Here is a 15576-nt window from a genome sequence, read left to right on the forward strand (position 1 = left end):
TGATAACTTTCTGACAAAGCTTTTCCCTGATTGAGAAATTGAAGAAACATTATCTCTGACTCAGTCATGGCTCACAATGCTTTTAAATATCTTGCCACATATACGCTTTTTTATTTGTTGACATTTTTGCTTATTTTGAACTTTACGTTGATGGGAAATATTTAGCTATACATTAAGGGTAAAAGGAAAATAAAGTTTTCTAAGCATAGTATGACCACTACAAAGATGGTCATATACATAAAGCCAAAGGGAAGTACATCAGAACATTCACCGCGGTTGTCTTTGAGTGATGGGACTATGGGAGATTTTGTTTCCTATTGAAAAAGTAACATTTTTGAGAATGGGTTTTACTTTTATTAATGTAAAAATTTAAATAAGTTTATAGGTGACTTCAGAAATGTATTTCCTGATACATTTATGTATTTTTATATATTAAACAAATCACCAGTAACGTTTAGCTGGTTTTTCCATAGTGCTTCAAAAAAGAAAGCACTGATTAATACATTCAAGATATCTTAAACTAGGACCTTTTAAGAATTTTTAAATCTATGTATCTTCAAGTTACATAGAAGATCATTCTTCCTACAAATACTATATAGTTTCTCCTAGTCTTTAATTTTATCAAAATGTTTTTGAAAAGCATTTGTTTTTATCTTAACAGTTCAAATATTGATTCTCCAAAGGAATATATAACATATAAGAACAAACTTTCTGGGAGTCAATGCTCCCAAAATATGAAAATAACTTACAAACTAACCTATGTCCACCTCAATAGCTATTAATAAATGATACATTCCATGACCATAATCAATATTTAAATAATATTTTGCTTTGACAAACAGCATGTTTTAAATATGCTATTTGAAAAAGATTAAGAATTCAAAGAAATCTATTACAATGAAAGAATCTTTTCTAATGGTGAATTTCATTTCACTCGCATTAAATTTCAGTTACTATATTCTTAGCAATCAAACTCAAATTCTTAGATCTCAAAAATGAATGAGGACTCTTAAGAAAAATATCAAACTTCTTTGTTAAATTTGGTTTTTTTTTGCTTTTTTCTTTCTGGCACTTTTGTATTTATTCATCATATGGCCCATTTTGCCTGCTCAATTTCCATATGCAACCAGACCAGCAGAAGGGGAAAGAGAAGAACATCTCATCTGAGAGCAGTGAGGGAAAGGATTGCATGGACTCACACGTGTGCTTTCTCTCTCTCTCTCTCTCACACACACACACACACACACACACACACAGTAGAGGAGGGTCCCCTGCGCCTAGATTCTCATTTGGAATTCAAAACATTTTTTCGCACAGAAATAATAAGAAACTATAATATTGTAAGTATATACTTCACCTTCATTATGAGTTAAAATAAGAGTTCGTGGGTTGGCATGAGAATATACATGAATGTATATGATGACATTGTATGCATAGAGAAATTTCAGTCTGTAGTCCAAACCGCTACTTCCGGAAGAAACTGTTAGAGCACCCTGGAGTGTGTGGGTCTGGGACCACCTGCCCTCAGCAGGGCTGTGCTCAGCGCTTCAGAGGAGCCAAGGAAAAAAGGCCTGGCTCCTGACTGCAGGGTGCATCGGGACACAGAGCCTGCAACGAAAAGATCACTACTGCAAGACAGAAATGGTATGGAGTCACACTCCCAAGTAACATTTTAATGCATTCATCCATCTGCTCATTCAGCGTCTTTGACTTTATATTACAATGTAGTATAGTGTTTCTTGACTTTATAGTATAATTATCTCTTTCATCTCCCTTTTTTAACATTTTAAATATCTTTTCTAAAATAAATGATAAACAAAACGATTCTAGTAGGTTAGAGCACTACAGATTTATTTGTAGTGACAAAATCACTCAAAAGAACTTGACTTGCCTGTCGGTAACTGAAAGGTTGACTTCACTATGGTTAATCCATTCTGTGGGATGTGCACCAACAAAAAAAGAACAAATTAAGAATATCCGTTGCTCTGGAGAAAGGACCAGGATGTATGGTAAAGAGTGAAAATCAAGATGCAAAGAAATGTTCATATTATAATTTCCTTTTTGCAAAGACAACAGTGATCCCCCTCTAAAAAAAAGTTTTAAATAGAAAGGATAAAGATGTATATACCAATCTATTAACATTGGCCACCTGAGGATGGGTGGGTTGTTAATTTTTTCTGTATTGAGAAAAAAATGATAATTTTAAAACAAAATGAAATTGTGAAAATGCAGAAATTAAAGAGAAAATAAAATCACTTTAGTTTCTTAACTCTATTTTATTTTATTAGGTAGTCTGTGTGTGTGTGTATGTGTGTTTGAACTACGCTAGGTAACTAATTACTTAAGTAATTAATTAATTAATAGATATTTCTTGCCCACTATGTTTATATCATTCCAGGGGCCTTCTAGCAAGAGTCCTTTTCCCCAAAGCCACCCAGCAGACCCACATGAAGACATTTCAGGCCGGGAGCGGTGGCTCACGCCTGTAATCCTAGCACTCTGGGAGGCCGAGGCGGGTGGATCGCTCAAGGTCAGGAGTTCGAGACCAGCCTGAGCAAGAGCAAGACCCTGTTTCTACTAAAAATAGAAAGAAATTATCTGGACAACTAAAAATATATATATAGAGAGAGAAAAAATTAGCTAGGCATGGTGGCACATGCCTATAGTCCCAGCTACTCGGGAGGCTGAGGCAGGAGGATCGCTTGAGCCCAGGAGTTTGAGGTTGCTGTGAGCTAGGATGACGCCATGGCACTCACTCTAGCCCGGGCAACAGAGCCAGACTCTGTCTCAAAAAAAAAAAAAAAAAAAAGACATTTCAATAGGCAGTCCTTCCAGTTCCCTCTGGGATCTGCCCACTCTCCCTGGGGGAAAGGCCCATCGTAGCCTTTTCTGTGAATCTCTGCAGCCTAAAGGATAAGGGTTTCCTAAAGTGTAAAACTGTGGGGGTTGAGAGGTATCCCCGTCACGGCAGCCTGAGTCCTGTGCCCGCTCTAGAGGTCCTCTGCCTTGTCCTAACAAGTTCTCCTGCATCGCCTTAGAGAACCAACACGGCTTCCCTCTGGGCAGGCTGGATGCACTCACAGGAAGAGGCAAGCAGCTGGTGGAGTCTGGTCCACTGAGGACACTGTGAGAACAAAGTGCCATGTACATTTCTGCTCAACACCACCTGGGTGCCCACATACCAGTTCAGAGGCCTCATAATGAGCGGGCACCTTAGTCTGTACATCTTTTGAACAGTCATTCACCAGGAAATAGATATCCCTTTCTTCGACATGACACTTGCATCAGTCAAGCACAAAGCTAACTGTAAATAGTAAAAAATGAAGCACAGTGAGGACTACCAAAGGAAAGGCAGAGAAGGCTTCCCCTGGTAGTGCGATTTGAGCTCTACCTTAAAGAACAGGTTAAAAACAAATAGCGGACTAATTAAAAATAGATTTATGTATGTATATGTCTCTATTGTTAATATCCAGCCTTACAAATCCTTGACAGAAGCCTTCAGACTTTTAAACATCCTCTCACTCCACAGAGAGTACCAATCTGACAAACTCAGCTTGGTCCTATAGTCCAATCCAGCTCTGTCTTTAAACCAAATAGATTTTGTTGAATTATATAGTCAAGATATTGGCAGGGTTACGAAACTAGTTTTTGTTTTTTTTTTTCAATTAAACACTGGGGATGGGAAGGGGAATCCTAGATCCAACATGTGGAAGAAATACGTGCATTTAATCAGATCTCCAAGGCAGCTCTTCAGCCTCTGAAAGTGTAGATTGAAAACTTTCCTTATGATATTTTGGCTGATTTCTCAGGAATTAAAGAGAAACGTGGCAATCACCAGATCAGTGCCTGCAGACGCGTATCCCTTGGAGCCCCTCAGGGCCCCCGTCAGTAGACGGGCTGATGGGCTGATGGAGGTGGACTTATTCACGGTCACATTCAGGGTACACAGGAGCCTCAGGTTACTTGTTAACTCAGCATTTCACGCACAAGTTACTTTAATCACATGGCTGTGTCTATTCCATACCACCAAACATCTGGCAAAAACTGAAGATGGGGATGTCTAGGCTCCAGACGTTTAGCTGTGGTCGTGCAGGCGAGCACCTGTGCACTGACGCAGTATCTCAGCTGCAGGCTGGGAGTATGTGCCCATGGCCCTCTTTCTATACAGTTTATCTCTTCCCGTTAGCCAGCGTAAAGCCCGCATTAGATTAAAAATGTGCTTATCTTTAAGTTTGGGCTTTAAGTTAAACAAAAACAGAGGAACTGTTAAAATCTGAAATACAGTGAGCCACATTTTCTGTTATAAAAATGTAAGAGACTCTGGTTTCATAATGGCAGAGTAAAGACATACCCACACCATTGCCTTCTCTCGACAGTCACTGAGAAACAGCAAGGAGAACAGGTGACAGAAATACACATCCATCTTTAGGAAACTAAGAGAAGTCTATGAACACAATACATGAAGGCAGAATTTGGAGTGATGGATTTAAAGTGATGGATATCCCAATTACCCTCATTTGATCTTTATACAGTATATGAATGTATGAAATTATCCCATGTACTCTAAAAATATGTACATCTATTATGTATCAGTGAACAAAAAAGAATTTGGGAAGAGGAATAGCAAATGACTTAGCGGAGAGAAAGAAAGGCAACCCGTAGCACCCACAAGGGCGGTTGGGGGGCTATCTACGAGAAGTGAGAGAAGAGCTGATTTTCCATATAGAACCCCCAAAGGCACAGGAATGGGGGAAACTAGGCAGGGGGCTGCAGGATCATATTAAAATCTAATAAAGAACAGTGAGATCTCTCTAAATTCTCTACCCACACCCAGTTCGCAAGCAACTGGTTGATTCCCCCTCTCCCTGCAGACACTGAGGACAGCAGTGGAATTCCTTCCAAAGCCAGCCCGCTGAGCAGTGAGGCGGCCTCCATTGCCCCCTCCCCCACTGTTCAGACTCCGAACATCAGCCTGAGAGTGAGATTCCCAGAGGGGGGCTGGAGGATGCTCCCCTGGAGAGAACACTTGCAAGCAGTGGTATTTGGAGACCTTCAGTTTTCCTCAAGGAAGACCACTGGTGTTACAAGCCCAACACATGTATGTATACAGAGCTTTCTTGTCAGGCTTTCTCGTGCCTTACTTTTAAAAAGTGAACACCCGAGGATTAAGAGACACACAAGGAAAAACTCTTAACATGACCGAGATGAAAACAAAGAGAATAAAAGAACTCAGAGGAAACAAATATGATACAGGGAAAAAAACTTCAGAAAATTTCAACATCATCAGAGATGTGAAAGAACATATTGCATCTATGAAAGAAGAACAAAATTATAAAAACAACAATTAGAGAATAAGGAAAAGCTTTTAGAAATTAAAATATTTTAAAAAATTAAAAATTCAACAGAATAATTGGGAGATAAGGCCAAGTAAATCGCACGTAAAGTGGAAAGAAATCATAAAGAAATGGGCAATATGAAAAAAATAAAATAAAAACAAGAAAAATGGAGGATCAATCCAAGGGATCCAATATCCAATAGAAATCCCAGAAAATGGGGATTAAGACAACAGTGGATGGGAAATTAGTAAAGACATAATATAAGAACATTTCTTAGGAAATTTCTAACAGCATGCTTTTCCAAATTTAGAACACATCCCGACGTATAGCACAATGTTTGAATGAAGATAAGATGTGAAGACTGAGATCATCGTCACGATTCAGAACTAAAAAGACAGTTTGGCCATGAAAGAGTAAAAGCCCTGGACTTGGCCTCCTGGAGGAAACAACTAGAAAGCCAGACAAAGCAGAAAAAACAACCGTCCTCAGGCATGGAGCCATAGCAGCACAAGACTGTGATCCTCGAGAAAAGGGAAACAAACGAAGCAGCCTGTGATCACCTGGGCTTTCTGCTGGAGGCAGTTTCCCCAGGGCAGCTGCGATGGGGCAGGCACTCGCTCGCTCACACAGAGCCAGGAAAGGGAGCTGAGGAAACAAAGATCAGAGACCAGAGAGGCTGAGGCGGCTGCAGGTCGGTCCTGAAGCAGAGTTCTGGAAAAGAGGTGATAATATTAAGCTTCATTTAAACTGTCAATGTATAAAATGAAAATAAATTATTTTCTGTCTATTTTTATAAAGACTGTAACTTTTATCTAACTGTTCTAAGTAGTTCATTTTAATTCAGCATATGGATTTGTCAGCAGAACAAGACTGAGAAGTGACATCAGAGGAAGAGCAAGAAAGACTTCAAGGAAATAAAAATAACCAGCCACAGGTATGTAAAAATTTACATTGAACTTTCTGGCTTAACATTGTTTTCTTTGGTTTAATAATGTAGCATAGTCCAGATGCAATTACCTTTTAGACTAGCCTTCTAGAATCAATAGATCATAGTTTAATATTTAATTTTAGAAACATTTTACCTAGTTTTAAAACTTAAAATATTCTTAGAATCCATAGTAATTTATAGCTAATCTTTACCCTTGGAATACAGGGAAAAATTTTTCGTAATCCTGCTTGCTTTTCCATTTTTTATAACCTCCTTACATGATAACATCAAAGACTGAATCATGTCATTAAGCAGTAAAAATTATGAACAATCTAACAGTGATGGCCACTCAGTTGGATTCATGTTAAAGGGATAATCATTCCCAGTGGTTTAAAGTTTGCAGTTTTATATTGCTGGTCACCAATGTCCAGGTGAAAGGTTTATTCAGCCTTGTGTTCTCTAGTTCTGCAGTGCCCAACCTGGTTCATGGCCTGTTAGGCCCCCATCCGTGGAAAAATTATCACTCCCATGAAACCGGTCCTGTGTACTTGAGTGTTTCCTGAGTACTGGACCATATATGTGGATGTCAATACTCCAAACTGCTGGACGAAGAATGACTGGGGAATGGTAAACAAATATTCCCAGAGGTCACATGGGCCTTGGAATTGGTCAAGCTCCTGAGAGCCAGAATGGAGAACCCTTACAGATCATCCCAGGCATTTATGTCGGTAGGGCTGAACAATCCTTGGAGTGAAAACCATTTTATCCTTGCCTTAGAAATCTTAAAAACAGGTCTTAAAGTGATCAAACTGATCTACAAGTATAACTGCCTGCCTAAACAAAGCCGAAAAAAAAGTATTAAAAACAAAAAAGCAAGCAAACCAAAATCCAGACACTCAACAACATAAAATTCAAATGTCTAAAATCCAATAAAAAATTACTAAATATGCCAGGAAATAAGAAAATACGACCCATAATCTAGAGGGAAAAAAATCAATCAATAGGCGCAAACACAAAGCCAGAGCTCATGAAACTAGGAGACAAGGATGTTTTTTAAAAAGCTATTATGGCAGGGCGCAGTGGCTCATGCCTATAATCCACTCTGGGAGGCCGAGGCTGACAGATCGTTTTGAGCTCAGGAGTTCAAGACCGAGACCAGCGTGAGCAAGAGCGAGACCCCGTCTCTACTAAAAATAGAAAGAAATTGGCCAAACTAAAAATAGGGAAAATTAGCTGGGCATGGTAGTGCATGTCTGTAATCCCAGCTACCTGGGAGGCTGAGGCAGGAGAATGGCTTAAGCCCAGGAGTTTGAGGTTGCTGTGAGCTAGGCTGACGCCATGGCACCCTAGCCCAGGCAAGAGAGGAGACTCTGTCTCCAAATAAATAAATAAAAAGCTATTATAATTGAGAGCACATATTTAAAGGAAAATATGAACCTAATGAGGAAATAAATGGAAGATATGAAAAAGAACCAAATGCAATTTCCAAGATAAAAGTATATCACCTGAAATAAAAATCTGACTGAATGGAGCAAGCACCCAGATCTTGGTTTCTAAAACTATTCTGCAGTAATAGGAACCAGGACTCCTTAGAGAAATGGCTGATTCTAGGACTGGCCCAGGGAATGTACAAGAAGGGCCTGGAGCATCTTGTAGTGCCAGAAAGTAAAGAAATGCTAAAGAAACAAAATGATAGGAAGTAAGAAAGTGCTAACAAGTAAAATGTCAAAGGGACAACAGTAGCAAACTGAAAGGCCAATGCTGGAACAATCTGAGCATGGAAATAAATGTAGTTGTCCCTAAGTATCTGTGGGGGATTGGCTCCAGGACCTCGTGGATACCGAAATCTGGAGATGCCCAAGTCCCTTCCATAAAACAAGGTAGGCGGGTGTGGCTCAGGGGTAGAGCATTTGACTGCATAAAACAAGCTAGTGTCTGTATATAACCTATGCACATTCTCCTGTATACTTTAAACCATCTCTACATTGCTTATAATATCTATTCCAATGTAAATGCTATATAAATAGTGGTTATAACTATATTGGTTTTTATCTGTATTATTATTTTTTGTTTTTATCTTTTTAAAAATATTTTTGGCTGCATCCATGGATACGGAACCTGAGGATATGCAGGGCTGACTATACTGAATTATAAACCAAGGTATAAAATAAATATGTATGAGCCCACATGGATATAAAGCAATGATTGAATAAATAATAAATAAATAAGAAGACACAAATAACCCATATGGAAGATTTTTAAATAATTTATATAGATATTTCTTCCTCACTGAGGTAGAAGAGCATAGCTCCCACCCCGTAAGTATGGTCTTCGCACAGTGTCTTCTTTCCAAAGGGTGCAATATGGCAACAGGAAGGAAAGTAACGCTACAGTGGAGCAAACCGACGCACACTACCTCAGCCAGGTGACCAAAGTTAACATCATTAGTGATAAGTCATGTTGACAGCGGGTAAACGTGTCATATGATGAGAAGGGCACTTTGCCTCTGTGATCTTCCTTCCAAAAACATAATCCCGGCCAGGGCGCGGTGGCTCACGCCTGTAATCCTAGCTCTCTGGGAGGCCGAGACGGGCGGATTGTTTGAGCTCAGGAGTTCGAAACCAGCCTGAGCAAGAGCGAGACCCCCTAAAAAAAATAGAAAAGAAATTATCTGGACAACTAAAAATATATAGAAAAAATTAGCCAGGCATGGTGGCACATGCCTGTAGTCCCAGCTACTCGGGAGGCTGAGGCAGGAGGATCGCTTGAGCCCAGGAGTTTGAGGTTGCTGTGAGCTAGGGTGACGCCACGGCACTCACTCTAGCCAGGGCAACACAGTGAGACTCTGTCTCAAAAAAAAAACAAACAAACATATAATCCCAGTGTGATAAGCAGAAAAACGGCCCCCAAGATGTCCACGTTCTAATTCCTAGAAGCTGGGAATATATTACCTACATAAAGGGACCTTGCAAATGTGAAGAAGGGGACATACTTTGAGATGGGGAGATTATTCTGGATTCTCTGGGTGGGCCCAGTCTAACTAATCACACGAGTCCTTAAACATGGAGAATCTTTACAGGCTGGGGTCAGGAAGAGAGAGAGAGTGATGATGCAACAAGGGTCAGGGAGGTGGGGCGTTGCCGAGTTTGAAAATGGAGGGAGGAGGCCACTGGCCAAGGAATTGCAGGAATTTGTATGTCTTCTAGCTGGAAAAGGCAAGGAAGCCAGAATTGCCCCAGGAACCTCCAGAAAAGAATGCAGCCCCCTGCTGACACCTTGATTTTGGCTTAATGAGATTCCTGTGGGACTTTGACCTACACAACCACAAGGCTGTTGTTTAAGCCACTCAGGTTGTGGTAATTTGTTACAACATCAATAAAAAACTAATACATCTGATATAACCATGAGAAAAACACCAGACAAACCAGAATTCAGGGACATTACACAAAATACCTGATCACCACTCCTCAAAACTGTCAAGGTCGTATAAAACACAGAAAAGTCTGAGAAACTGTCACAACCTAGAGGAGCCTGAGGAGACACAACTACCTGTAAAGTAGGATTCTAGACGGGATCCTAGGACTGAAAAAGGACATTAGGTAAAAACTAAGGGAATTTGAGTCAAGTATGGACTTTAGCTAATATGAACAGTAATGTATCAATGTTTGTTCATGAGTTGTAGCAAATGTACTGCAGGAATGTAAAGTGTTGACAACAGGGGAAACTGGGTGAGGGGCGTACAGGAACTCCCTGCAAATCCTTGCAATTTTTCTGTAAATCTAAGACTCTTCTAAAATAAAAGTTTATTCTTACAGTTTCACTGGATTAGCAGCCAAAAAAGAAAGACTTAGGAATATCCATAACAATAGCAAATTCTATCCAAAATCAAGAATAGAGATTAAAAAAAGCCTTAAAGAGAAAACAGAGACTGAGTGATTCCTGGAACAATGCAAAGCCGTGTGACCTGTATATAACCGAAGTCCCAGAAAGAGGAGAGAAAGAAGCCAGAAAAACATACTTGAGGAAATAATGACCACAATTTTTCCAAGTTCGGTGCAAGTAATAAGCCTGCAGATCTAAGAAGTTCAACAAACCCTAAGCAGGGTAATCAAATAAACAACAACAACAACAACAACAACAAAACCACGGTAAGGCATAAATCTTAGTCAAATTTCTGCAAACCCATGTTCAAGAGAAAAATCCTAATAGCAGCCAGAACAGAAAAGCACACATTGTATACAGAACAAAAATAAAACCAGCAGCAAACTTTTCATCAGAATCTTTCAAGCCCAGAAGATAATGGGAAGATACTAGTTTATAATCAGATTGATGAATTCAATTTTAAAAGCCCTAGACATAAAACTTAGAATTTAATCAAAGAGGTAAGATTTGCACACTGGAAAAAATTAGGAAAAAATTCCAGGGAAATGTATCAACTTGTATGTTGTATGTAGACAAATCATAGTGCCAGTTCCCTAAAGTAACCTTTTACCATGGTTGTAGTGGGTTGAGTGGTGACCTCTCCAAAAAATATGTCCATGTCCTAACACCCAAAACCTGTAAATGTGACCTTATTTGGAAAAAAGAGTCTTTGCAGATTTAATTCAATTAAGGATGTTAAGATGAGAAGATCATCCTGGATGATCTGGGTGGGCCTAAATCCAATGACAAGTGTCCTTCTAAGAGATGGAAGAGAAGACACATACACAGAGGAGAAGTCCATGTGAAAATGGAGGTAGTGACTGGAGTGATGCTACCACAAGCCAGGGAACACCTAGAGTCACCAGAAGTTGGAAGAGGCAAGGAAGGATTCTCCCCTAGAGCCTTTGGAGGGATTGTGGTCCTACTGGCACCTCGATTTTAGACTTCTGGTTTCCAGAACTGTAAGAGAATAAATTTCTGTTGTTTTAAGCCATCAAACTTTTGGTAAGTTATTTAGTAGCCCTAGGAAACGAATACAACAATCATTTATCCTGAGTTTCTCTGAGTCTGCAACTCTGTAAGAAATCCAGTAATGTGTTATAAATATCAAATTCTTGGTTTGAAACCAAGAATTATGGTCATATTTAGGCTTTTGCTATGCACATAATATTAATAACTATTGATTAAACACCTTTAACTTTGTAAGTATACAAAATCAAATAGGCATAAAATCTTTAACCTACAACTACCTTATTTTATTTGACTCTCAGATTCTGGGTTCATTAGATTTTTATATACCCCACCTCAATCCCAAGTTGATAATTTGCAAATATCAGGCAAATTCCTGATTTTGATGTTTCCTACATTTTTATTCCTACTTAATGCAAGGAGAGATTGGAAGAATGGAAGAAAATGGAATAGCACATAAAGACTAGTTTTTTCTTTGTTAATTATGGAAAAAATTATCAAGTACATTTGTTTTTTCTCTCTATACTTAGCATAATTTTAAAACTTTTTGATATATTAATACTCTAAATGGGAACAATTACAGAGATTAAAACTAAGAGTATTTTCAGAGCAACAGTAAGTCCAGTGATCTTGATATCCTGATAAACCTTAATCAGTAGAAAAATTTTAGCTATTTCATATGGCTCAACAAAATGTGAATACACCTGTGTGTATGTGTGTGTATATACACACACACACATCATATATATATACACACATCTATCGATCTATCTATCTATATCCTATTGTCCTATTTCTCTGGAGAACCCTAATACTATACATGCACACACATACACACACACATAGAGAAGGGGAGAGAGAGACCAATTTATTACAGGAATTGGCTCATGTGATCATGGAGGCCAAAAAGTCCCACCATCTGCCATCTGCAAGCTGGAGAACCAGGAAAGCCGATGGTGGAATTCTGTCTGAGTCTGACTCTGAAGGCCCGAGAAGCAGGTGAGCTGATGAGTTAAGTCCTGGTCCAAGTCTGAAGGCCCAAGAACCAGGAGCACTGATGTCCAAGGGCAAGAGAAAATAGATGTTCTAGTTCAAACAGAGAAAGGGAATTCATCCTTTCTTTGTCTTTACATATTCTATTCTGGTGCTCACTCAACAGATCGAGTGATGCTCACCCACACTGGTGAGGGCAGATATTCTTTATTCAGTCTACCAACTCAAATGCTAATCCTCAACAGATCGAGTGATGCTCACCCACACTGGTGAGGGCAGATATTCTTTATTCAGTCTACCAACTCAAATGCTAATCTCTTCCTGAAAGACTGTCACCAACTCAAATGCTAATCTCTTCCTGAAAGACTGTCACAAACACACCCAGAAATAATGTTCCACCAGCTATCTGGGCATCTCTTAGCCCAGTCAAGTTGACACATAAAATTAACCATTACATATGTGTGTGTGTGTGTGTGTGTGTGTGTGTGTGTGTGTATACTGTCTCAGAGTCATTAATAAAATTGAAATGTATGTCTTCTTACTTTTAATGACATTATATGACCAATTTTAAGTAGAATGACCTATTTTTCTGAGTAGTGAGAGATTCAGACAAAGTCAAGTATTCTCAGCTTTCACCACCAAGGAAAGAAAAAAAAGCATATGGCACTAACATTCACCGAGTCTCAAGTATGTGCCAGGCACTCTGTCAGATCCTTAAGTACTCATCGCCCTGCGAGGTCATTCTCTTTGAGGCCAGGGATCCAACCCCGGCTTAGTGTTTTATCCTCTTTGCCTGGTCTGCTGCAGCAGGCTCCTCTCTGGTATCTCTGCTTCTACTTTTGTTTCCCAGTACTTCCTTCTGCTCGGATGCACCAGAGTGTTATTGAAATATCATGTCACTTCCCTGCCTAAAGCTCTTCACACATTTCCCATAGCGATTAGAATAAAATTCACACTCCCTTCAATGGCCTACAAAACCCCTCCCTGCATATCCTCTGGCTCATGCCGACCTCTCTAGTTTCCTCTGGGACTCTGCTTTTCCCGGTTACCACGTTCGGCACAGGGGTCTACACACTACAGTCCACAGGCAAAACCCAGCCCCTGCCTGTTTTTGGACAGCTCCTAAACCAAGAATGGTTTTTACATTTTTTTAAATGGTTAGAGGAAAAAATCAAAAGAAAAACAATATCCTGTGACCCATGAAAATTACATGCAATTCAAATTTCAGTGTGCGTAAGTTTTATTGCACCACAGCCATGTTCATTCTCTTATGTATTTGTCCAGGGTTGCTTTTGTGCTAAAATAACAGAGCTGAGCAGTTGCAACCAGACCAAATGACCCACAAAGCTTAAAATACTTACTAGCTGGCTCTTTGCAAAAGGATTTTGCCAACCCCTGCTTTAGCCACACTGATCTCCTTTCTGTTCCTAAAAGCCCCTCCGTGCTTTCCCTTTTCCGGGTTCCCTATTTCCTGGTCCCTCTTCCTGGTACGTTCTTCTCTAGCTTTCTGCATGGCTGCTTTGTCCTCATAAGTCTCACTTAACTGGGACAAAACCAGCAGAAGGTCACATACTGTCAGACTGTATCTCTCACCATAAAATGACCAGCTTCCAAACCCTGGATGGAGAGCTTTTGTTTAAGATTCTTCGATTCCTGTCTGGCAGTAGGGAGGGAATGAGATGTTTTCTTGGGGCCACGGTTGGCTCTGAACTCCATCACCCTGGTGATTCCTCCTGCAACCAGATGTGCCTCACCTGTTGCTCCCAGGAGACTAAGAAGCTAGAGGAAGAGACTGTGTGTTCCATATCCTAGACGCAGAGAAACAAAAGAGATGTCACTGAAACTCTCCTCGCTGTCATTTCAGCCACTTCTCCACCCATTATAGACAGCAAGGCAGCAAGCACAGCCCAGAATTCTTAATGCAGTTGTGGACATGGGATCTCCAACAGAAGACAAGGTTTTCTTTTTATTACAGTACACCAATGAAGGCGTCAGTAGGCCCTCCGGATAAAAGTTCAATCATTTAGTGCATGGTATAGTCAATGTGCACAGACCTTAGACCGGAAGACCCCCCTCCATATCAGCTGCGGGACCACACCGAGCCATTCGCCCACTCTGAGCCTGTTTTCTCAGAGTGTAAAATACCAACTGGCCCAATCCTCCGAGAGATTATTGAGGAGCCAATGAGAAAATATTTGTAAAACTGCTTTTTAAACTAAGTCTTACAAAACATAAAATATTTCACTAGCCTTCTCTTAATACCACGAAACAAAAACACAAAATTTTACTTAAGAAATACCACTGTGACAACTCCCACACTTTTGTGAATATATTAAGAGTATTTAATTAAGTCGGTATGTCCTTATATGTATTATTTTGTTTTTAAAAAATAAAATAAAGCTATGTATGGGATTTTAAGGGATGTTGCTTAGAACGCAAATACATTCTGTGAGATGCAAGGGCCGTGTGTCCGAGGCAAAGATGAGAGAGGGAGGTTCTGAAAAGCAAATCCGCAGGGGTGGCAGACCCAGGCCACGCCGGGACCTCCAGGGTAAGGGTAACACTCACATTTATGTAGCAGCTTTAATTCAGAAAGTGTGTATTTCCCAAAGCAATTCGGCGACGGGGGTCACCGTAGGAATGGGTCTGGTGTTACTGAGTACAGCGAACACCAAGGGGAGCATTCCGACAGAGGCTGCTGAGGGCACCTGTGAAACGGGATTTATAAGAAAATGCAGTAAGTCCTTAGAGAACCAGGCCACTGCTGGGTTAAGGGCTGGTTTTAATGTCAACCCGTCTGTCTGCCAAGGCGCGTGTCGGGGCCCTGTGGTGCCCAGGCCCTGGAGTCAGAGGCGTGGGTCCCAGTCCATGCTCTGGCACTTTCTGGCGGTGCTAGGTTGCTCTCTGGGAGCCAGCCCTCTCCTCTGCAAAAGTAGGACAATATGCTCTGCCTTTCCCAGGTTCTGTGAGGAGTAGAAATAACGCGTGGAAAGCAGCGTGCTCTGTGCGCTGCTCAGAAGGAAGCTGTTGTTGCTGTTCTAGCATGCTGGGGCAGTCACCGCAGTGATGTGCACTTCATTAGAATAGTGTCCTCTTCGCCAGGCTGCAGAGGTACCAGTCTTAAAGCAGAGCTGGTATGAGAAGCTGACTACGCCTATCAGGGCTACCTGTAGATGATTCGTGAAAAAAGCACTGCAGGAATAGGGAGAAGCGTCTGCCTCTTCGGGTGCTAAGGTAGCAGAGAGTCTTCACAGGGCGGAAGAGTGGGAGTGAGTCTGGGGTGTGATTCAGAGGACTGGTGCAAGGCCAGAGCATGGGAATTGTTATAATGGGGGTTCAGGGCCGCCGAGAGAACCCTAACTGCAGTCCAGAAGGAAAGTCAAACCCTGAGCTAGACGGGTTGAACTGAGCGTGAGGCTGGAAAGGTAG

This window comes from Propithecus coquereli, unplaced genomic scaffold (genome assembly GCF_000956105.1).
Source record: "Propithecus coquereli isolate 6110/MARCELLA unplaced genomic scaffold, Pcoq_1.0 Scaffold203, whole genome shotgun sequence".
Lineage (NCBI taxonomy): Eukaryota > Metazoa > Chordata > Mammalia > Primates > Indriidae > Propithecus > Propithecus coquereli.